Raw genomic sequence first — 25532 nt, 5'->3', positions numbered from 1 at the left:
CTCGGGCTCCGAGCGGCTGCCGCGCCGCTTAATACCCGCGCCTCCCGTCACGTGGCCGCGCGGCCGCGCCCCCGCCCCGCCTGGGCCTCCGCCCGTGCCCGCCCGTGCCGCTCCGAGCACGTGCTGGCTGGCGGCGGGGCTGGGCGACTCGGGTCCGCATGCCGGGTGCTACCCCAAACCTGCCCCACGGCGAGCTGAGTCCACCGGCACCATCTACCCTGAGGCTTATGGAGCGGCAGGACTTGCCGGCGCACAGGTGGGTTACCCTGGTGCTTGGGTGTTCAGGGATCAAAAGAGGGACACACATGGCTTGGGTCCCTTACCACCTCCCCCCAACCCCACCCCACACCCCGGCACATCTGTGTTGTCCAGCGTATTCACGTTTTCCATGTGTTCCCACATATTCATAGATTACACACACACCCCCCTAAAAAGTAAAGTTCAGAAGCTACAGATTCCCTTTTCTTCTTATTTTCCTCCCTTGCCCTTACCTGGGGAAATCAAGGCAAAGGACTTGGACCAACTGTGTTAAAAACTCAGGAACCAAACCAAAGGCAGAAAGTGTCTGCTCTCACCTGCCAGTCATAAATTTGAAACAACTGACAATGGAGGACAAGCAGCCAGCTTCATGTTACATGTTCATCTCCCCCTGATGTGTTGCACTTAAGCCTTTTCATCCCTATGGTCCTGGCTAGCTGTTTCCTGTCCGGACCTTGTGCCCCTGTAGGAACCAAGATGAGGTCCCTTGAAGAGGAGGTTGTGTTAGGCCCTAGGAATCCAGAAGGCAACTTACAGGCAAGGCACTTGCGTCCTGCAACTCATGTCCAAAGTGAATAAAAGTTGCCCACAGGCTACATAACTGTGGTTCAGGGCTACTAACTTGTTGACAGGTTTCAAGCTGAAAGTATGCCTGGATTTATCATCGTTCCTTAGAATTTTTTCCATCACTTAGTTTTATTGTTTTGAGCTTTAAGGCAATGGCACCCCACTCCAGTACTCTTGCCTGGAAAATCCCGTGGAGGGAGGAGCCTGGTAGGCTGCAGTCCATGGGCTCCCTAACAGTCAGATAGGACTGAGCGACTTCACTTTCACTTTTCACTTTCGTGCATTGGAGAAGGAAATGGCAACCCACTCTAGTGTTCTTGCCTGGAGAATCCCAGGGACGGGGGAGCCTGGTGGGCTGCCGTCTATGGGGTCACACAGAGTCGGACACGACTGAGGCGACTTAGCAGCAGCAGTTCTGCCAAAAGTCTTTGACAAATTCGCAAATACATCATGCTAACATTTTTAAACAACATGTCCACTAAATGTTTGTTTTTAAACAACACGTCCACTAAAATATGAACTCTGGGAGGCCAGGGATTCAGTCTCATTCATGGCTGTAATCCCCAGAAATTAGAAATATGTCTACCATATACCACACACTAGGTGCACAAGTGTTTGCTGATGAAATAAGTATCCTTAGAAACAGTGACTGAACTAATTTGCTGGGGTTTAAATTTAAAATTTTAGTTTTGGATTAAAATCATAATCTCTCAACAAGTTTATGAGTAAATTTTAACCATTAGAAATAGGACCAACAACTACAAAAACTGTTTATATTAGGCCTTGAAAATTGTGGGAACCTCAGGTTCCAGATGAGAGCTATTAAAAGACATCAGATTTACAATCCTGCCTGAAACAACTGAAATCTGAGGGGAAATATATTAAGCAAAGCATTTTAAGACACTGACCATCATGCAACAAAGGATAATGATCCTTGAGAGGCAGAAAACAAATGGCATGTGGATTATGATTGTCCCAGATTATCACCTGGAAAAAGATTCCAAGATGTATTATAAAGGGAACGCAGGTATAACTCAGTGGTCTTCCTGAACTGTGAGTTCAGAGAGACCAATGCAGCTAGAATTTACAAGGCCAGTTGCAAAAGAGGAGACGGCTGCAAAGAGAGAGAACCCTGGAGACTTGCAGAGTCTCCCTTGAGTCTGATCAGTGAATGCATGGGAGAAAAACATTTGAGGTCAGGAAAGAAGCACCCAAAAAGATTAGAAAGAAGGATGGTTAGAATTTAGAGAAGTCTAGGAATAGTTTTCATTTCCATTAACTAGAAGGGAAAACCTTATAATTCACAGAGTATCAGATGGAGTATTCAGAAGTGAGGGTTTGGGAAAAAGGCTTTAGGCTTAAACTAAATGATGCATACTGGTTGTTGTTCAATCGCTCATTCATGTCTGACTCTTTGTGACCCCATGGACTGCAGCACACCAGGCTTCCCTGTCCCTCACCATCTCTTGGAGTTTGCTCAAACTCATGTCTGTTGAGTAAGTGATGCCATCCAACTATCTCATCCTCTTTTGTCCCCTTCTTCTCCTACCTTTGATCTTTCCCAGCATCAGGGGTCTTTTTCAATGAGTCACCTCTTTGCATCAGGTGGCCAAAGTATTGGAGCTTCAGCATCAGTCCTTCCAAAGAATATTCAGGGTATATTTCCTTCAGGATTGACTGGTTTGATCTCCCTGCAGTCCAAGGGACTCTCGAGTTTTTCTCCAACAGCACAGTTCAAAAGCATCGATTCTTTGGCACTCAGCCTTCTTTAGGGTCCAACTTTCACATCAGTACATGACTACTAGAAAAACCGTAGCTATGACTATATGGACCTTTGTCGGCAAAGTAATATAATGTCTATGCTTTTTAATATGCTGTCTAGGTTTGTCATAGCTAGATGTATTGGTGCTACTTGAAAAAGCTCCAAAGCAAGATCTGAAAGAATCAAACTGTTTCCAAGTCACATAATTGCATCCCAGAAGAAAACTTAAAAATACACATAGGAAAACAAAATTGTTCAACACTTACCAAAGTAAAAATTGCAGTTTCTGGCACATATCAAATATTACCAAGTATGCAATGAAACAGGAATATATGATCCATAATCAGATCAGATCAGTCGCTCAGTCGTGTCCAACTCTTTGCGACCCCATGAATCACAGCACACAGGCCTCCCTGTCCATCACCAACTCCCGGAGTTCACTCAGACTCATGTCCATTAAGTCAGTGATGCCATCCAGCCATCTCATCCTCTGTCGTCCCCTTCTCCTTTGCCCCCAATCCCTCCCAGCATCAGAGTCTTTTCCAATGAGTCAACTGTTCGCATAAGGTGGCCAAAATACTGGAGTTTCAGCTTTAGCATCATTCCTTCCAAAGAAATCCCAGGGCTGATCTGCTTCAGAATGGACGGGTTGGATCTCCCTGCAGTCCAAGGGACTCTGAAGAGTCTTCTCCAACACCACAGTTCAAAAGCATCAATTCTTCGGCGCTCAGCCTTCTTCACAGTCCAACTCTCACATCCATACATGACCACAGGAAAAACCATAGCCTTGACTAGATGAACCTTTGTTGGAAAAGTAATGTCTCTGCTTTTGAATATGCTATCTAGGTTGGTCATAACTTTCCTTCCAAGGAATAAGCGTCTTTTAATTTCATGGCTGCAGTCACCATCTGCAGTGATTTTGGAGCCCAGAAAAATAAAGTCTGACACTGTTTCCCCATCTATTTCCCATGAAGTGATGGGACCAGATGCCATGATCTTCATTCTCTGAATGTTGAGCTTTAAGCCAACTTTTTCACTCTCCACTTTCACTTTCATCAAGAGGCTTTTGAGTTCCTCTTCACTTTCTGCCATAAGGGTGGTGTCATCTGCATATCTGAGGTTATTGATATTTCTCCCGGAAATCTTGACTCCAACTTGTACTTCCTCCAGTCCAGCGTTTCTCATGATGTACTCTGCATATAAGTTAAATAAACAGGGTGACAATATACAGCCTTGACATACTCCTTTTTCTGTTTGGAACCAGTCTGTTGTTCCATGTCCAGTTCTAACTGTTGCTTCCTGACCTGCATACAGATTTCTCAAGAGGCAGATCAGGTGGTCTGGTATTCCCATCTCTTTCAGAATTTTCCACAGTTTATTGTGATCCACACAGTCAAAGGCTTTGGCATAGTCAATAAAGCAGAAATAGATGTTTTTATGGAACTCTCTTGCTTTTTCCATGATCCAGCGGATGTTGGCAATTTGATCTCTGGTTCCTCTGCCTTTTCTAAAACCAGCTTGAACATCAGGAAGTTCACGGTTCACATATTGCTGAAGCCTGGCTTGGAGAATTTTGAGCGTTACTTTACTAGTGTGTGAGATGAGTGCAATTGTGCGGTAGTTTGAGCATTCTTTGGCATTGCCTTTCTTTGGGATTGGAATGAAAACTGACCTTTTCCAGTCCTGTGGCCACTGCTGAGTTTTCCAAATTTGCTGGCATATTGAGTGCAGCACTTTCACAGCATCATCTTTCAGGATTTGGAATAGCTCAACTGGAATTCCATCACCTCCACTAGCTTTGTTCGTAGTGATGCTTTCTAAGGCCCACTTGACTTCACATTCCAGGAAATCTTCCATGTCTCTGCATAGCATGTTCAATCTTTCCTCTAGCTTCCTGAGTACATGGAATACAGTAATAGGTGCTTCTAGTGTTCTTTTCTACTAACTCTATCATGTGTCAATTTTGGATCAGTTTTAATTGATTGTTCTCATTATGGATCTCCTCCTGCCCCCAATCCCTCCCAGCATCAGAGTCTTTTCCAGTGAGTCAACTCTTCGCATGAGGTGGCCAAAGTACTGGAGTTTCAGCTTTAACATCATTCCTTCCAAAGAAATCCCAGGGCTGATCTCCTTTAGGATGGACTGGTTGGATCTCCTTGCAGTCCAAGGGACTGTCAAGAGTCTTCTCCAACACCACAGTTCAAAAGCATCAATTCTTTGGTGCTCAGCTTTCTTCACAGTCCAACTCTCACATCCATACATGACCACTGGAAAAACAATAGCCTTGACTAGATGGAGGTTTGTTGGAAAAGTAATGTCTCTGCTTTTGAATATGCTATCTAGGTTGGTCATAACTTTCCTCCCAAGGAGTAAGCGTTTTTTAATTTCATGGCTGCAATCACCATCTGCAGTGATGTTGGAGCCCCCAAAATAAAGTCTGACACTGTTTCCACTGTTTCCCCATCTATTTCCCATGACGTGATGGGACCAGATGCCATGATCTTCGTTTTCTGAATGTTGAACTTCAAACCAACTTTTTCACTCTCCACTTTCACTTTCATCAAGAGGCTTTTTAGTTCCTCTTCACTTTCTGCCATAAGGGTGGTGTCATCTGCATATCTGAGGTTATTGATATTTCTCCCGGCAATCTTGACTCCAGCTTGTGCTTCTTCCAGCCCAGCGTTTCTCATGATGTACTCTGAAAGTACAATATCTGAGATTAAAAATACCCTTCGGGGGGGGCTTCCCTGGTGGTCCAGTGGTTAAGAATCTGCCTTCCAAGTGCAGGGGATGTAGGATCAATCCCTGGTTGGGGAACAAAGATCCCACAATCTGCAGGGCGACTAAGCCCATGTGCCACTACTAGAGATGCCCACACACCGCAACTGAGACCTATGTAGCCAAATTCATAAAAATACCCTAAATGGGGTTCACTACAGGGTAGATAGACATTGGCTAGGAAAAGATGAGTGAACTTGAACACTCAGCAATAGAAATAATCCAATACAAACATGGAGAGAGAAAAAAAAATAAGCAGAGGATGAGTGAGATGGCCAAATTTCAGGCAGTCTAATGTTTGTGGAGTTGGAGTCCCTAAAGTGAGAGAATAGAGGAAAAAAAACAAAAACTTGAAGGAATAACAGCTAAACTTAAGAAGTTAGTAAAGAGACTTCTACTTCTGGCCAACATGGAGCAATAAGGACTGAAATTACCTTTCCTCTTTTTTTTTTTTTTTTTGGTCTCAGTCCCATATCCGCATTTATCATCCACAGATGTCCACTCAGATTAGGTTTCATCCTAGACCAGTCACAGTGTGAAAAAATACTGAGCTAGACAGAACTGCCTGTTTCTACCCAATTGTCTCCCACTCAAAGGAGGGGTGGGTGACTCCATGGTTACCCAAAACCACTGGGCATGAGCAGCAGTCAGCCCTCAGTCTCAAGGTGAAGACTTAGAGCTGCTACATTCTACTCTCTGGATGTGCTCTTTGGCCTTGATGCAGGCAAAGTCTAGCAGACCGAGTCACAAAGTAATCATTTTTTGTCATCTGGTTATGAATAGCCAATAAATACAGCTTCCAAGGAAAGCCAGATGTAAATGATACATTATAAAGACTTTTACACACTGAGTATCTTTATCTATTGGCCACACTGTTTAGAGTCTTAACAAGCTAAGTAGAAATGGAAGTTGTGATAAAGCTTCAGCTATTTCAACTCACCCAACTCTGTAGATCCACACACATGAAGACAGCTTTACTGGCAACAGGTCTTAGGGGGAGAAAAATACCAATCAGGAGGCAAGAAAACTACTGGTATATCCCTCCCAAATACAAAAATATTAGCCAGCAATTACTATACAACTGCCAGTTTCACACACAGTCTCCCTTTAAGATTATCCCATTTTAAGGGGTGGAGAAAAGTTCCAAGAGAATTCAACCTTGTCTGAAACTAGCCCACATGCTACACAGCACACACCGCGAGCACAGTTTCGTTACTACTATCCCTCCTTTTACGACCACCAAGACCAGGGTTTAGATCCGATGGGAAAAGGAACTGGAGGGTACCTTTCCTCTTTTTTAAAAAATATTTATTTGGCTGCATCAGGTTTCTTAGTTGTTTATTATTTTTAGTTGTGCTACATCTAGTGGTGATGTGTGGGCTCACTAGTTGCGGCACGTGGGCTTAGTCACTCCACTGCATGTGGGATCTTAGTTCCCTGCTGCTGCTGCTGCTGCTGCTAAGTCACTTCAGTCGTGTCCGACTCTGTGTGACCCCATAGACAGCAGCCCACCAGGCTCCCCCGTCCCTGGGATTCTCCAGGCAAGAACACTGGAGTGGGTTGCCATTTCCTTCTCCAATGCATGAAAGTGAAAAGTGAAAGTGAAGTCGCTTAGTCGTGTCCAACTCTTCACAACCCCATGGACTGCAGCCTACCAGGCTCCTCCATCCACCTGACCAGGGATCAAATCTGAGTCCCTTGCATTGCGAGGCAGATTCTTAACCATTGGATCACCAGGGAAGTCCCTCACCTCTCCTCGTGAAACAAGAAGGAAAAAAAAAGAAAATGACAGCATATGAAACAATGGTTTTCCGATAACAAGAGATATCATGTAATGAAGGACAGGAATCCTGAGATGGGAAACAAACCAAGGGAGTTCTGTAACTGCCTCAGTTTGTATCCCTGAGAGAGCTTGCAGACCAGACCATTGAGGTAGAGTCCAAAAGGCTCCCTGAGTTGCGAACATGAAGCTGAGAGTCCAGGGAGAAGAGGGCAGCAAGTATTCATAGGATAAAGTATCAGAGAGGAGAGGACCACACACAGGGAGAGAGCTCTGGACATCTTCTGGACTTCTGAGTTTCGCATCTGAGTGCATACTGATCAGAACATGAAGGGAGGAAGCCACCATGTTCAAGGAAAGAGCCATCTGAAAGGATTAGAGAGAATAGTTCATGGCATTCACACAGGACCAGGTGGGTGCCTGCTCCAATCCCAGGACTGCAAAAACATTCAGTTCACAGAGCATTGAGTAGAGGACCTAGGAGGGTCTTTATATTTTTTTAATTGCCATTTTAACCATTTAAAAATGTTTTTCTTTCCTTTTTTTAAAATTAATTAATTTATTTATTTTTTTTACTTTACATATTGTATTGGTTTTGCCATACATCAACATGCATCCGCCACGGGTGTACATGTGTTCCCCATCCTGAACCCCCCTCCCACCTCCCTCCCCATACCATCCCTCTGGGTCATCCCAGTGCACCAGCCCCAAGCTTCCTGTATCCTGCATCGAACCTGGACTGGTGACTCGTTTCCTGTTTTTCTTTCTTATGGCTGTGCTAGGTCTTAAGTCTGTTCTGCTCAGGCTTTCTCTAGTTGCAGTGAGAAGGGGCTACTCTCTAGTTCGCGCACAGGTTTCTCATATGGTGGCTTCTCTTGTTGAGGAACAAGGGCTCTAGATGCATGGGCTCAGTTGTTGTGGCCCACAGGCTAAGTTGCCCCAAGGCATGTGGGATCTTCCCAGACCAGGGATTGAACCCATGTTCCCTGCATTGGAAGGCAGATTCTTAACCACTGGACCACCAGGGAAGTCCCTAGGGAGATCTTACTTCAGTGGTGTAGACTGAATTATTCCTAGACAAGTAGTAATGTGGACTTAATTATTTCTAGATTAAGCCTAGAATGACCACGGCTCTTCCATAAAAAAAAAAATCATAAGACAATCACAAATTTATAAAAGCAAAACTCAAAAGGATAAAACTGTTTCCAAGTAACAGTTTCTAAGTAACTGAACCACATCACAGAGCAAAGCTCAAGATTTATAAAGACACAGAAACATCCAGCACTCAAGGTGAAAGTCACAATTTCCAGCACCCAATCAAAGATTCCCACATATACAAAGAAGCAGGAAAACACAACCCATAGTGAAAATAGCAAGCAATTAAAACTTATTGAGGGCTGACACAGATGTTAGAGTTAGAGGTAGAGTCCAGAGGGTTCCCTGAGGTGAGGACATGAAGCTGAGAGTTCAGGGAGACAAAGGCAGCAAGTATTCATAGCATGAAGTATCAGAGAGGAGAGGTCCACACACAGAGAGGGCTCTGGGCATCTTCTGAGTTTCCCATCTGAGTGCATATTAACTCTAAAAACAAGGGGGGAGGGAGGTGTTAGAAAGTATTTTTTAACTGAATAAAGATGAAAACAATATATCAGAAGGTGTGGGGTGCCATTAAAGCAGTGCTTAAGAAGGAAATGGAAACCCACTCCAGTTCCTTGCCTGGAAAATCTCATGGACACAGGAGCCTGGTGGGCTGCAGTCCATGGGGTTGCAAAGAGTCAGGCACAACTGAACAACTAACACTTACTTACTTAAGGGGAAATTTATAGCACTAAATGCTTATATTAGCAAAGAAGGATCTTGCATTAATAACCTCAGCTCTTACCTTAATAACAGAAAAAAAGAAAAGGACATTAAAACAGTTATAATAACTGTATTCCATGTTTAAAAAGTTAAACATGGAGGATCAGTTCAGTTCAGCCGCTCAGTCCTGTCCAACTCTCTGCGACCCCATGAATCGCAGCACGCCAGGCCTCCCTGTCCATCACCAACTCCTGGAGTTCACTCAAACTCACGTCCATCGAGTCGGTGATACCATCCAGCCATCTCATCCTCTGCCGTCCCCTTCTCCTCCTGCCCCCAATCCCTCCCAGCATCAGAGTCTTTTCCAATGAGTCAACTCTTCACATGAGGTGGCCAAAGTATTGGAGTTTCAGCTTTAGCATCATTCCTTCCAAAGAACACCCAGGACTGATCTCCTTTAGGATGGACTGGTTGGATCTCCTTGCAGTCCAAGGGACTCTCCAAGAGTCTTCTCCAACACCACAGTTCAAAAGCATCAGTTCTTCAGCGCTCAGCCTTCTTCACAGTCCAACTCTCACATCCATACATGACCACAGGAAAAACCATAGCCTTGACTAGACGGACCTTTGTTGACAAAGTAATGTCTCTGCTTTTGAATATTCTATCTAGGTTGGTCGTAACTTTCCTTCCAAGGAGTAAGTGTCTTTTAATTTCATGGCTGCAATCACCATCTGCAGTGATTTTGGAGCCCAAAAAACTAAAGTCTGACACTGTTTCCACTGTTTCCCCATCTATTTCCCATGAAGTGATGGGACCAGATGCCATGATCTTAGTTTTCTGAATGTTGAGCTTTAAGCTACCTTTTTCACTCTCCACTTTCACTTTCATCAAGAGGCTTTTGAGTTCCTCTTCACTTTCTGCCATAAGGGTGGTATAATCTGCATATCTGAGGTTATTGATATTTCTCCCGGCAATCTTGATTCCAGCTTGTGCTTCTTCCAGCCCAGTGTTTCTCATGATGTACTCTGCATATAAGTTAAATAAGCCAGGTGACAATATACAGCCTAGACGTACTCCTTTTCCTATTTGGAAGCAGTCTGTTGTTCCATGTCTGGCTCTAACTGTTGCTTCCTGACCTGCATACAGGTTTCTCAAGAGGCAGGTCAGGTGGTCTGGTATTCCCATCTCTTGAAGAATTTTCCACAGTTTATTGTGATCCACAGAGTCAAAGGCTTTGGCATAGTCAATAAAGCAGAAATAGATGCTTTTCTGGAACTCTCTTGCTTTTTCCATGATCCAGCAGATGTTGGCAATTTGATCTCTGGTTCCTCTGCCTTTTCTAAAACCAGCTTGAACATCTGGAAGTTCACGGTTCACATATTGCTGAAGCCTGGCTTGGAGAATTTTGAGCATTACTTTACTAGCGTGTGAGATGAGTGCAATTGTGTGGTAGTTTGAGCATTCTTTGGCATTGCCTTTCTTTGGGATTGGAATGAAAACTGACCTTTTCCAGTCCTGTGGCCACTGCTGAGTTTTCCAAATTTGCTGGCATATTGAGTGCAGCACTTTCACAGCATCATCTTTCAGGATTTGAAATAGCTCAACTGGCAGGATGGAGGATACATATTTTTTAAATATCTAAATGAAACTTCTAGAAATAAAATGACTTAAATCTGAGATAAAAGTATGCTGGATGGGATTAAGAGTAGGTTAGAGATTGCAGATGAAAAGAGTAGCAAATTTGAAAGTATAAAAATATAAAATTATGGGGACTTTCTTGGTGGTCCAGTGGCTAAGACTCCACATTCCCAGTGCAAGGAACTTGAGTTCAATTCCTGGTTGGGGAACTAGATCCCACATGCCACAACTCAGAGTTTGCATAGCACAACTAAAGATCCCACATGCTGCAACTAAGGCCCAGCACAGACAAATAAATAAATATTTTAAAAAAATAGAAGCTATCCAAAATGAAATAGAGACAGAAAAAAATAATCCAGGAGAATGAAAAGAACTTTGGTGACTTTATTGGGGGGGAATCTACCATAGGTCCTGAGTATGACTGCACATTCTTACAGGTATGCCAAAATTGCAGAACCCAGGCTGCTTTATTTATCCAGGCTATTTCTTACCATTATATTTGCAGTGAGCAATCTTGACAGATGAGGTAGCATTCACCCTCGAACAAAGAGCAGTCTTGCTTCTGCTATGAAAGTCTCAAGTCTCCAAGCTCAGTCTTCCTCTCCTATAACAAAACCTGCCATGGGGACAAGCTTCCAAAAGGGGCCTTTGAGTCACCCCAATGGGACTTAAGGATTATGGATAATTACCATTAGTAGCAAGATAGATCATATCCAAGGCCATAAAACAACTCTCAGTAAATTGAAAAGGATATATAAATCTTACAAAGTATGCTCTCAAACCACAATAGAATTAAATTAGAAATCAGAAACAAAAAGACCTCTAGAATATTCCCAGATATTTAGAAATTCACTAACACATTTCTTGGTAACCCAAGAATGAAGGGAAAATTCAAAAGGGATATTAGGGACTTGCAGGATACCCCAGTTCAATTCTTAGGTTGGGAAATCCCCTGGAGAAGGGTTGGGCTATCAACTCTAGTATTCATGAGCTTCCCTGGTGGCTCAGATGGTAAAGAATCCACCTTCAATGTGGGAGACCTAGGTTCAGTCCCTGGGTTGGGAAGATCCCCTGGAGGAGGGCATGGCAACCCGTATTCTTGCCTGGAGAATCCCCATGAACACAGGAGCCTGGTGGGCTACAGACCATGGGGGTCACAAAGAGTCGGACATGACTGAGCCGTTTTCAACTTCAACAACAACTAGTGGTCCAGTGGTTAAGACTCCGAGCTTCCATTTCAGGAGGCATAGGTTCAATCCCTGGTGGGAGAACTAAGATCCTGCATTCCATGCCACTTGGCCAAAAAAAAAAAAAAATTAAAATCTAAAAACAAGAGGGAGGTGTTAGAAAGTATTTTTTTACTGAATGAAGATGAAAACAATATATCAGAAGTTATGGGATGCCATTAAAGCAGTGCTTAAGGGGAAATTTATAACACTAAATTCTTATATTAGCAAAGAAGGATCTTGCATTAATAGCTCAGCTCTCACCTTAAAAACAGAAAAAAAAGAACAGAGTAAACAAAAAGTAAGCACAAGAAAGAAAAATAATAAAGATCAATGTAGAAATCAATAAAATAGGTAAAGCAGAAACCCAGTAAACTTAAAGCTGGTTCTCTGAGAAGATCACTAAAGTTGATACACTTCAAGCCACATTGTTCATCAGGGAAAAAAACATAAATTATTTATACTGAGAATGAAAGAAGTGGCATCATTACCAATTCTATATACTTTAAAAGTATAATATGTGAATACTATTAACAACTGTATGCCAATAAATTCAACAGCTTAGATGAAATGGATAAACTCCTTTAATGACACAAACTACTAAACCTCACTAGAAACTCAATTTGTAGTTTAAAACACTCCCCCATACCCCTAGCACAAGCACACAAAACCTCTTAAGGCCCCCATGTTTTCAGCGGGGAATTCAATCAAACATTAAGAAAGAAATAATACCAATTATACATAACCAGGAAACTGAAAAGAAGAGACTGTTTCCCAACTCATTCTGTAAGACCAGCATTAGTCTGATACCAAAGATACGTTAAGATGTTAAACAAAAAAAAAAAAGAAAGAAAAGAAAACTGCAGATCAGTATCTCTCATGAAAATTGATGCAATAAATTTCCACACAGTTTTATCAATTGATCCATGATGATCAAGTGGGATTTATTCCAAGAATTCAGGGTTGATTTAAGTATTTGAAGATCAGTTAAGTTAACTTACCCTATCAGTAGACTAAAAAGAGAAACTATATGATCATCTCAATAGATACAAAAAGGCTTTTGACAAAGTCCAGCATTCATTGCTGATAAAATCCTCAGCAAATTGGAATGAAAGGGAATTTCCTGAACCTGAAAAGGAGCATCTATTTAAAAAAAAAAAACTATAGCTAATATCATTCTTAATTTTTAAAAACTGAATGCTTTCCCCCTAAAATCAAGAACAGATCAGGAACAAACCACTTCTAACTTCTATTCAACATTGTATTGGTGATTCTAACCCAGGGCAACCAGGCAAGAAAAAGAAATAGTCATCAAGATGGGAAAAGTAGTAAAACTGTATTTTTCACAATGATCATCTATGTAGAAAATCCAATGAGATCATCAAAAAAGTTACTAGAACAAATAAGTTAATTTATCACTGTTGCAGGATACAAGATCAATATGTAAAAAAATCAACTGTATTAAGAAACAGCCTGGTCCCAATGGCTTCATTGGCATATTCTAACAAAATTTGAAGAAGAAATAGCTCTAATCCTACACATTCTCCTCCAGATAAAAGAAGAGGCAGGAACACTTCCCAACTCATTTTATGAAGCCAGCGTTATCTTGGTACCAAAACCAGATAAAGTATGAAAAAAAAAAGACAACTATTCCAATTAGTTTGTTCCAATTGGTCTATTCCAATGAGACCAATTTCTCTCATGAACTGAGATATAAAAGTCCTCAACAAAATATTAGCAAATTGAACTGGTTATGTGTAAAAAAAAAAAAAACTAAAAGCATTTTCAAGTCACATATCCAACAAAGAGCTTATATCCAAAATATATTTTAAAAACTCTCTTCTTGCAGCACTAAGAAAACAATCCACCCAATAAAAAGGTGGATAAAGTCTTGAACAGATGATTCACCTGAGAGGACATGCTACCAGCTTTCCTCATTTTTGTGCTTCACTTTGTTGCTCTTAGCAGAGATTGCATTTTTTATAAATTGACCATTTGTGGCAACCCTGCACTAAATCTATTGGTGCCACTTTTTCCACCAGCGTTTGCTCACTTCATGTCTTTGCGTCACATTTTTTGCAATTCTCTCAATATTTCAAACTTTTTCATCATTGTATTTGTTATGTTGTTGTCTTGACATGCCACGAACTGTGCCCAAGACAGTAAATTTAATCAATAAATGATGTGTGTGTCCTGACTACTCTGCCAACTAGCCATTTCCCCATCTCTCTCCCTCTCCTCAAGCTTTCCTATTCTCCAAGACACAACGGTATTGAAATTAGGTCAATTAAACCCTTGTTCATGTGGAAGGAAAAGTGACATATCTTTTATTTTCAATCAAAAGCTAGACATGATTAAGCTTAGTGAGGGAGGCATGTCAAAAGCCTGAAAGCGAGGCCTCTTGTTTGTTTTGCTGCACCATGCAGCGTGAGGCATCTTAGTTCCCTGTCCAGGGATCAAACCCATCTCCCTTGCATTGGAAGTGCAGAGTCTTAACCACTGGACTGCTAGCGAAATCTCTAAGCTAGGCTTCTTGTTCCAAGTAGTTGGCAAAGCTGTGAATACAAAGGAAAAGTTTCTTGCAGGAAAGTAAAAGTGCTGCTCCAGTGAACACATGAGTGATGAGAACGGGAAACAGCCTTATTGCTAATATAGGAAAAGTTTTAGTGGTCTGGATAGAAGAACAAAACAGCCACAGTGTCCCCCTAAGCCAAAGCCTAATCCAGAGCAGAGCCCTAACTCTTCAATTCTATGGCTGAGAGAGGTGAGGATGCTGCAGAAGAAAAGTTGGAAGCTAGCGGAGGCTGGTTCATGAAGCTTAAGGGAAGAAGCCATTTTCATAATGTTAAAGTACAGGGTGAAGCAAAAAGTGCTGATCTAGAAGCCACTGCAAGTTATCCAGAAGATAACTTGATAACTTATCGAGCTAAGATCATTAATGAAGGTGGCGACACTAAACAATAGATTTTCCATGTAGATGAAACAACCTTATATTGGAAAAAGACAGCATCTAGGACTTTTATAGTTAGAGAGCAGTCAGTGTCTCACTTCAAAGGACGGACTGACTCTCTTGTTAGAGACCAATGCAGTCGGTGACTTTAAGTTGAAGCCAACGCTCATTAACCATTCCAAAAATCCTGAGGCCCTTAAGAATTATGCTAAATCTTCCCTGACTCTAAAAATGGAACAATGAAGCCTGGATGATAGCACATCTGTTGACAATGTGTTTGAGTGTATATTTTAAGCCCATTGGCAAGACACTGCACAGGAAAAAAAAAATCCCTTTCAAAACTTGACTGCTCGCTGACAATGCACCTGGTCACATAAGATCTCTGCTGGAGGCTGGGTGCTGGTGTTGGTTCAGTTGCTCAGTCGTGTCTGACTCTGGCGACCCATGGACTATAGCCCCTCAGGCTCCTCTGTCCATGGGATTCTCCAGGCAAGAATACTGGAGTGGGTTGTCATTCCCTTCTCCAGGGGGTCTTCCCAACCCAGGGATCAAATCCACATCTTCTACACTGTAGGCAGATTCTTCACCCCTGAGCCACCAGGGATTCCCCTGCCGAGATTACAATGAGATTAATGTTGTTTTTGTGCCTGCTAACACAAGATCCATTCTGTAGCCCATGGATCAAAGAGTATTTTCAACTTTTAAGTTTTATTATTTAAGAAATACATTTTTTTTTTAAGCTATAGCTACCATACATGGTGATTCCTCTGATAGATCTGGGCACAGTGGAGAGCCTTCTGGGAAGGACTCACCAATCTATATGCCATTAAGAAGAACCATTATTCATGGGATAAAGTAAAAATATCAACAATGACAGGACTTTGGAAGATGTTGATTCCAACCTTCACAGATGACTCTGAGTGATTCAAGATTTTAGTGGAGGAAGTAAGTAGTTGAACTGGATTTAGAAGTGAGGTCTGAAGGTGTGACTCAATTGCTGCAATCTCAATAAAACTTGAACAGATGAAGAGTTCTTTTGAATGAGCAAAGAAAGTGGTTGTGTAGATGGAGTCTACTCCTGGGGAAGATGCTATGAAAATTATCAAAATGACAACTAAGGATTTGAATATTACATAAACTTAGTTGATAGAGCAGTGGCAGGGTTTGAGAGCACTGACTTCAATTTTGAAAAAAATTCTACTGTGGGTAAAATGCTATCAAAGGTCATTGCAAAGAAATCATTTATGAAAAGAAGAGTCAAATAATGTGACAAACTTCTTGTGTTGTTGTAAGAAATTGCCACAGCCACTCAGTCTTCAGCAACCACCACCCATAAACATCGAGGCAGGACCCGCCACCAGCAAAAAGATTGCGACTTGCTGAAGGCTTAGATGATGGTTAGCATTTTTATGAGACCAGTGCTCTAACCCCTGAGCTACAGAGCCTGCTAGCATTTTTAAACAATAAAATTTATAAAGTCTCTATCCTTCCTTCCGCAACTTCTCCCCAACTTCTCCCACCTACATGTAAAGATTAATGGTGAAGGACAGATGAATGGGTAAAACACACGCATACATACACACACACACACACACACAGGAATTTACTCAGCCACAAAAAAGGATGAAATAATGCCATTTGCAGCAACATGGGATGGGCCTAGAGATTATCATACTAAGGGAAGTGAGTCAGACAGAGAAAGGCAAATATCATATGATATCACTTATATGTAGAGCCTAAAATTTGATACAAATTAACTTGTTTATAGAACAGAGTCACAGACATAGAAAACAAACTTATGGTTACCAAAGGGGAAAGGGGGGGCAAAGCACAAATTAGGAAGGAGCTTGGAATTCACAGATACATACTACTACATATAAAATAGATAAACAACAGCAAAGACCTCCTATATAGCACAGGGAACTATATTCAATATGTCATAATAGCCTATAACAAAAAAGAATGTATATATACACACATATAAATATATATATCTTTATATATGTATATATATTTATAGATGTATATATATATTTATATATATGAATCACTTTGCTGTACACCAGAAACTAACCAAACATTGTAAACCAACTATACTTTAATTTTTAAAAATTGATGGTCAAAGTTAAATGAACATTACTGAGAAGATTCTGCCTTTAGGAATAATGATTTACATGCAGTAATATAGAAACATATCCAAGATGTAGTGTTACATTAAAAAAAGAAGTTGCACGATCATATAGTTTGATCTTATTTTAAAAACTTATGGAAAAGCATTACATTCACAAATGTACATTTATTTTTTAAAAAAATTGAAATACCCCCAAGCACTGTCAAATACCCCTAACTGCACACACCACCCACCTGTCCTTTTTCACTCCCTTAAGAGACAATGAACATCATGGAAACTCAAGGAAATCATAAACATAATCAATAGAAAAGAGAACGTGGGTTGATGTATGAATAAATGTTGGAAATGCCAAGCATTTCATGTTGTTTTAAGTCTGTTGTTAACAATAAGCAACAATAATTGGACTGAATTTTATCTCTTGTTTTTTTTTAACCCACACTGCTTTCTGTGAAAAAGACCTGGGTGTCTTAACTGACAGCAAGTTCAATAGAAGCCAAGTGTAGGCGGACCAAAAAAATAAAATGCAAAGTTAAACTGAATTAATAGATGTGATGTTCAGTTCTGGATGATGCATTGTTCTCTGAGCTGGCAAGAATACAGCTGGAGTAATAAAGGCTATCATTTATTATAAATGTGACACGTACTCCAGGTAAAAAACAAATAGTACAAAACTGTAGGAAATAAATAGCTGACGTCCCCACATGTTTCTGGCCCATACCCATTCGCCATGGTTTGATGATATGAACAGTTTGGAGTGTTTTCTTCTAAATACAAATATTTTATAGACATATGTTATTTTCTTCCACAAAAGAAATCACTTTTGCAAGTTGCCTTTCATTTCCAAATCACAGACATCAACATTTAGAGATGTTTCATAATTTCCTTAATCAATCCCCTACACATGGACATTTGTCTATATCTGTAGGATAGGTTTATAAAAATGGAATTTTGGGGCCAAAGGATCCATTTACAGATTTTTTTTAAAAATTATTTGCATATAGTTGCTTTATATTATTGTGTTCAGATCAGATCAGTCACTCAGTCGTGTCCGACTCTTTGTGACCCCATGAATCGCAGCACGCCAGGGCCTCCCTGTCCATCACCAACTCTCGGAGTTCACCCAGACTCACGTCCATCGAGTCAGTGATGCCATCCAGCCATCTCATCCTCTGTTGTCCCCTTCTCCTCTTGCCCCCAATCCCTCCCAACATCAGAGTCTTTTCCAATGAGTCAACTCTTCGCATGAGGTGGCCAAAGTACTGGAGTTTCAGCTTCAGCATCATTCCCTCCAAAGAAATCCCAGGGCTGATCTCCTTCAGAATGGACAGGTTGGATCTCCTTGCAGTCCAAGGGACTCTCCAAGAGTCTTCTTCAACACCACAGTTCAAAAGCATCAATTCTTTGGCGCTCAGCCTTCTTCACAGTCCAACTCTCACATCCATACATGACCACAGGAAAAACCATAGCCTTGACTAGACGGACCTTTGTTGGCAAAGTAATGTCTCTGCTTTTGAATATGCATGCTATCTAGGTTGGTCATAACTTTTCTTCCAAGGAATAAGCGTCTTTTAATTTGCAAAGCCGAAATAGAGACATAGATGTAGAGAACAAATGTATGGACGTTAAGGGGGAAAGGGGGGTGGTGGATGACTTGGGAGCCTGGGATTGATATACATACAATGTTGATAGTATGTATAAAATAGTATATATTCTGGAGGAGGTAACGGCAACCCCCCCCAGTATACTTGCTGTAAGAACCTCATGAACTATATAAAAGGACAAAAATGACACCAAAAGAGGAGTCCCCCAGGTCCGAAGGTGTCCAATATGCTACTGGGGGAGAGTGGAGGAGGAGTACTAATGGCCCCCAGAAAGAAGGAAGTGGCTGGGCCAAAGCAGAAACAACGCTCAGTTGTGGATGTGTCTGGTGATGAAATCCGATGCTGCAAAGAACAGCATTGCATAGGAAACCTGGAATGTTAGGTCCATGAATCAAGGTAAATTGAACGTGGTCAAGCAGGAGATGGTAAGAATAAACATCGACATCCTAAGAATCAGTGAACTAAAATGGATGTGAATGGGTCAATTTAACTCAGATGACCATTATATCTACTAGTGTGGGCAGGAATCCAATAGAAAAAATGGAGTAGCCCTCATAATCAACAAGAGAGTCCGAAATACAATACCTGGGTGCAACTTCAAAAATGACAGAATGATCTCGGTTTGTTTCCAAGGCAAGCCATTCAATATCACATAATCCAAGCCTATGCCCCAACCACTGATGCTGAAGAAGCTGAAGTTGATCAGTTCTATGAAGCTGAAGTTGATCAGTTCTATGAAGACCTACAAGACTTTCTGGAACTAACACCAAAAAAGATGTTCTATTCATTACTGGGAATTGGAATGCAAAAGTAGGAAGTCAAGAGACACCTGGAACAGGTAAGTTTGGCCTTAGAGAACAAAATGAAGCAGGACATAGGCTAACTGAATTCTGCCAAAAGACAACACTGGTCATAGCAAATACCTTTTTTCAACAACACAAGAGATGACTTTACACATGGACATCACCAAATGATGTAGCTGAAGATGGAGAAGCTGTACACAGTCAGCAAAAACAGACCTGCAGCTGATTGTGGCTCAGACCATCAGCTTCTCAAAGAAAAATTCAGGCTTAAACTAAAGAAAGCAGGGAAAACCACTAGGCCAGCCAGGTACAACTTAAATCAAGTCCCCTGTGAATATGCAGTGGAGTAATGAATAGATTCAAGAGATTAGAATTTGTAAAGAATGTGCCTGAAGAACTGTGGATGAAAGTCCATACTGTACACGTGGCAGCAAACAAAACCAACCCAAAGAGAAAGAAGAGCAAGAAGGCAAAGTGGTTATCTGAGGAGGCCTTACAAATAGCTGGAATCCCTGGTGGCTCAGAGGTTAAAGCATCTGCCCGCAATGCGGGAGACCCAGGTTCAATCCCTGAGCTGGGAAGATCCCCTGGAGAAGGAAATGGCAACCCACTCCAGTATTCTTGCCTGGAGAATCCCATGGAAGGAAGAGCCTGATAGGCTACAGTCCACCGGGTCGCAAAGAGTCGGACACGACTGAGCTACTTCACTTTCATTTTCACTTAGAAATAGCTAAAGAAAGAAGAGAAGCAAAAAAGCAAGGGAGGAAAGCAAAGGTATATCCAACTAAATGCAGATTTCCTAAGAACAGCACAGAGAGACAGGAAGGCCTTCTTCAATGAACAGTGTATAGACATAGAAGAAAACAACAGAAGGGGAAAGACTAGAGATCTTTTAGGGAAAATTGGAGATATCAAGGGAACATTTCCCAAAGGTGGGCACAATAAAGGATAGAGATGATAGAGATCGAGTAGACACTGAAGAGATCAAAAACAGATGGAAAATATACAGGGAAGAACTGTACAAAAAAGATGTTAATGAACCAGATTACTCTGATGGTGTGGTCAGGCATCCAGAGCCAGACCTTCTGGAGAGTGAAGTCAAGTGGGCTTTAGGAAGCACTGCTGTTAATCAAGCTAGTGGATGCGACAGAATTCCAGTAAAACTATTCAAAACCCTAAAGGATGATGCCTAGGTGTTGCATTCAATATGTCAGCAAATCTGGAAGACCCAGCAGTGGCCACAGGACTGGAAAAGGTTAGTTCTCATTCCAGTTCCCAAGAAGGGTAGTACTAAAGAATGTGCTAACCATCGGACAATTGCACTCATCTCCCATGCTAGTATGGTCATGCTTAAAATCTTGCATGCTAGGCTGCAGCATTATGCAAACCAAAGACTTCCAGATATCCAAGCTAAGTTTAGAAAAGGCAGAGGAACCAGAGATCAAATTGCCAACATTCGCTGGATCATTGAGAAAGCTAGGGAATTCCAGAAAAACATCTATCTCTGTTTCCTTGACTACACCAAAACCTTAACTGTGTGGATCATAATAAACTGTGGAAAGCTCTTAAAATGGGAATGAAAGTGAAAGTCGCTCAGTCATGTCTGACTCTTTGCAACTCCATGGACTGTATAGTCCATGGAATTCTTCAGGCCTGAATACTGGGTGGGTAGCCTTTCCCTTCTCCAGGGGATCTTCCCAACCCAGGGATCAAACCCACGTCTCCTGCATTGCAGGCAGATTCTTTACCAGCTGAGCCACAAGGGAAGCCCAAACGGGAATACCAGACCATCTTACCTGTCTCCTAAGAAACCTGTATGCAGGTCAAGAAACAACAGTTAGTACCCTGTATGGAACAGATTGGTTCAAGATTGAGAAAGGAGTGTGATAGGGCAGTCTGCCATCACTCTGTTTAATCTATGCACTGACCACATCATAAGAAACGCCGGGCTGAATGAGTTACAAGCTGGAATCAAGATAGGCGGGAGAAACATCAACAACCTCACACATGCAGATGATACCACTCTAATGGCAGAAAGCGAAGAGAAGTAAAAAGCCTCTTGATGAGGGTGAAGGAGGAAAGTGAAAGAGCCAGCTTAAAACTAAATATTACAAAACTAAGATCACAGCATCCAGCCCCATTACTGCATGGCAAATAGAAGGGGGAAAGGTGGAAGTAGTGACAGATTGCCTCTTCTTGGGCTCTAAAATCACTGCGGATGGTGACTGCAGCCATGAAATCAGAAGGCATTTGCTTCTTGACAGGAAAGCTATGACAAACCTAACAGTGTGTTGAAAAGTAGAGACATTATTCTGCTGACAAAGCTCTGTCTACGTCAAGGCTATGTCTTCCCAGTGGTCACGTACGGTTATGAGAGGTGAACCATAAAGGCTGTGGATCACCGCCTTCAAACTGTGGTGCTGGAGAAGACTCCTGAGAGCCCCTTGGACAGCAAGGAAATCAAGCCAGCCAATCTTGAGGGAAGTCAACCCTGAATAGTCATTGGAAAGACTGATGCTAAAGATGAAACTCCAGTATTTTGGGCATCTGATGCGAACAGCTGACTCATTGGGAAAGCCCCTGATGCTGGGAAAGATTGACGGCAGAAGGAGAAGAGGGCATCAGAGGATAAGATGGCTGGATGGCATCACTGATGCAATGGACATGAACTTGGGCAAACTTCAGGAGATGGTGAGAGACAGAGAGGCCTGGCATGCTGCAGATCATGGGGTTGCAAAGACTCGGACACGACTAGGTGGCTGGACAACAACAACAACATGGAATAGATAACTAATGAGAACCGTCTGTATAGCACAGGGAACTCTACTCATTTACAGTGTTTGATAGATAATCTCCAAGGAAGAGACCCTCTCCCTGTCAGAAATGCCCTTCTGACTTCACCTGAACCAAGTTCACCCCAGGAGAGCATTCTCCCATATGTGGGGGGTTGTGGTTGGAAGGCTGGAGAACATACAGTGTTAACTCTTCCTGTTTATAAATGTCCATCCATGCCAATTGTTTTATTCATGCAATGTCTGAGATGATCTTGTGAATCTGAGTTTAGGTTCTAGGCAGCGAGGTTTAATTTGGAGTTTGGGGAAATGGGAAGGCCTGGGTGGGTGGGGATGTAGGATGTTAGATGGTAAAGAACAGAACACAGTGCTGGGAGAGAAGAAGAAGGAAGTGAGAAAGGTGGGCAAAGACTTTTACATACTTTATAATTTTGACAGAGCTTGGATAATGGCCGGAATCATTTCTTAAAAGCTCTCTAATGCTATTGGCAGATTTAGGTTCCATAGGGTTTCAGTGTCTGAATTTGGGATCTTTCTAACGGGATAATCTAATTATGAGCCCTTCGTAAATTCTCTAGTAGCTCCCCCTGTCTTAGAGACCAAACCTGCATTGTCCAGTGCGGTGCATAAGGCCCCTCCTCAGGGTTTGCATCAGCCCACATGCACTGTGTCTGCTCTAACTTCCTGCTATGGTCACTCTGTCCACCTCACATTAGAGTCCCACACTTAGGGCTCTAATAGGCATACATGCTATTGCATGTATCTTTTCCTTCTTCCTAAACACCAGTTCCAGCATAGGTACCTGGAAAACTGCTCATCTTTCACAGCCCCCACCTCCCCTGTAGAGTCTGCCTTGTCTCACCTGATCAGACCTGAGTCCCGCCTTCCCGTACACCTGTGCATTTGTGTGCAAACTTCTATCACAGCTACTGCATGACTGTCCTGTTAAGCCCTCATTTGTGTGACCCTCTCCCCTTTAGTCTGTGAGCTCCTTGAAGGTGGGAGCAATTGGCCTTATTCTTGGTGTCCCTGCAGCTACCTTTGTCTTTGGTACTTAGAACCTGCTCAAAAATTATTTGCTGAATAAAGAAGTGACCTTTTTTGACCTGCCTTTTCCAAATTGTTCGGCTGTGACAGAGCTGATTCAGAGAAGATTCTGGAAGTTCTTCACTTGTTATATGGGAGTATGTCTACATTGGAGTGGCCCAGGGAAGTGGGTCATTCAAGAACAAAAATTGAACCTACTTTTCTCCAACCACATGTTTGGCAAATTCTTTTGCCTTGAGTTTCCACACGTTCTTTTGCAGAGAATCACTAAATTCAAAATTGCTTCAGACTGCAACTATAGATTAGCATACTAAGAGAAGTAAGTCAGAAAGAGAAAGACGAATACCACATGATTTCACTCATATGTGGGATCTAAAATATGACCCAAATGAACCTATCTACAGAACAGAAACAGACTCAGAGACAGAACAGACTTGTGCTTGCCAGGGGGAGGGCGGTGGGGAAGGGCTGGATTGGGAATTTAGGGTTAGCAGATGTAAACTATTATACAGAGAATGGATAAGCAGCATGGTCCAACTCTATATCACAAGGAACTATATCAATATCCTTTAATAAACCGTAATCAAAAATAATATATAAAAAAATGAATGTCTATATGTGTTTAACTGAGTTACTTTGCTGTAAGCAGAAATCGACACTACATTGTAAATCAACTATACTTCAACTTAAAAAAAGTAACATTTGAAAAAAATGCATCAGATGATATTTGACTAGCTTGGATCAGAGTCTAACAGCTGAAATGAGATAGACTAAGATTATTGCCTCTGATAAAAGCAGTATAGGGGGATTTTCCTGGTGGTCCAGTGGCTGGGACTCTTCACTCCCAATGAAGAGAACCCTGGTTCAATCCCAGATCAGGGAACTAGATCCTACGTGCCGCAACTGGGAGTTCTCAGGCCGCAACTAAATATCTCATATGCCACAACTAAGACCCAGAGCAGCCAAATAAATAAACATTGAAGGGAAAAGAAAAGCTTAAAAAAATATAAAAGCGGTATACGACAATAGCTAAAGAGTTTGAAATCAGAAAGATCTATGTTTGAATCCTGACTGCAGCTCTTAACTAGCTGTGGGCGAATTTGCTCACTGATGTGACAATCATTTTTTTAACAGCCTACTGCTTTCATTAGCAAAGATTCAAAATACCTATTGTTAGCTGGAATTTAATCAGGATGTATAGATCTACTGAATATACCAAAAGGCTAGCTATTTTTCTTTGACAGGAAGCCAGAAAATTTTCTGTCCTATTTCAGTCTCCTTTTTCTTTCTTTTGTATGTGTGTTTGAGTAATACGGTTTCTTTTTTCTGAATATTCATACAAATATGCTTGTTTTCTAGAAAGTTATAAAATCATTAGGAATTTTTATTTCTTTTATGGAAGAGAAATCTTCAAACACATCTTCTAAAGACCAATTACAGTCTGAGTGTTTCTTTCTCAATCCCCAGTAATGGACCCTGACCCTCTAAACGAAATGAAAAGTCAAGCAGTGGAAGAAGTGTAGGAAGACCACAACTGAAGGGCTATTAAAGTTCCCTACTGGAAGATTTGGCAATGATAAAGGGACAGGATGATGAGTTTTTGTTGTTATGTCTTCATCCCAGAAAGGAAGCCAAGTTCCAAGTCTGCCCTATAATTTAGTCTTTAAGGCAACTCAGCAGAAAATAAGACAAGTGCTTTGAGGCAAAACAATTTTCTCACTTGACAGAGACTGAGAAAATCAGGGGACTTGCTTCTCACGGTGAAAAGAGTACATTCCCACTTGAAATTTTATTTTAAACAACACTTTGTGCTTGCGTTAATTCCCTTCAGTCTAAACTTCTATAGGAGGAGGCGACCCATCTCTTATCTTTCTATTCTTTTCCCACAGGAGAAGTAGGGAAGATTCAAGTTTCAGAGAGGATTAGAGGTGGTGGAATCTTAGTGATCATGTCTAACCCTCTCATTTTACATGTAAGGATACTTACTGAGGCCGAGGGATTAAGGGACCTGTCCCAGGGCTAATCATCACTGATGTCTGGAGAGGCTGTGTGTGGTGGCAGCAAAGAACTGCTCCTAGAGGGACTTCCATGGTGGTCCAGTGGTTAAGACTCCACGCTTCCAATTTAGGGGGTGTGGGTTCGATCCCTGGTCAGGGAACTAAGATCCCACATGCCAAGAGGTGCATCCAAACAAACATACAAACAAAAAGAACGGATACTAGAGCCAGGTTTACTTGGGCTCTGGTTCTGCTCTGACCTCAGAAAGGTTTAGTTACCTTTCTGAGCTAGATTTCCATACATGTAAAAATGAAAAACCTGGATTGTAAAATCTCTACACTCACTTCAAGTGATAGAAGCCACTGCCTTGACCACTTAGCCACCAAAGTCTTGGGGCTGGG

At 41.8% G+C, this 25532-nt stretch overlaps 2 non-coding genes across 2 annotated transcripts; both read right to left on the bottom strand.

The window, feature by feature from the left end:
- Nucleotides 1–5820: 5820 nt before the first annotated feature.
- Nucleotides 5821–5894, bottom strand: LOC112584831. The gene has a single exon (XR_003109229.1). It is a non-coding gene; the product is annotated as a small nucleolar RNA SNORD99 (small nucleolar RNA).
- Nucleotides 5895–6522: 628 nt separating this feature from the next.
- Nucleotides 6523–6648, bottom strand: LOC112584816. Its single transcript, XR_003109214.2, has one exon. It is a non-coding gene; the product is annotated as a small nucleolar RNA SNORA61 (small nucleolar RNA).
- Nucleotides 6649–25532: the final 18884 nt, after the last annotated feature.

Source organism: Bubalus bubalis, chromosome 4 (assembly GCF_019923935.1).
Source record: "Bubalus bubalis isolate 160015118507 breed Murrah chromosome 4, NDDB_SH_1, whole genome shotgun sequence".
NCBI classification, from domain to species: domain Eukaryota; kingdom Metazoa; phylum Chordata; class Mammalia; order Artiodactyla; family Bovidae; genus Bubalus; species Bubalus bubalis.
Note: the sequence above shows the minus strand (reverse complement) of the source record. Positions and strands in the feature narration are given on the sequence as shown.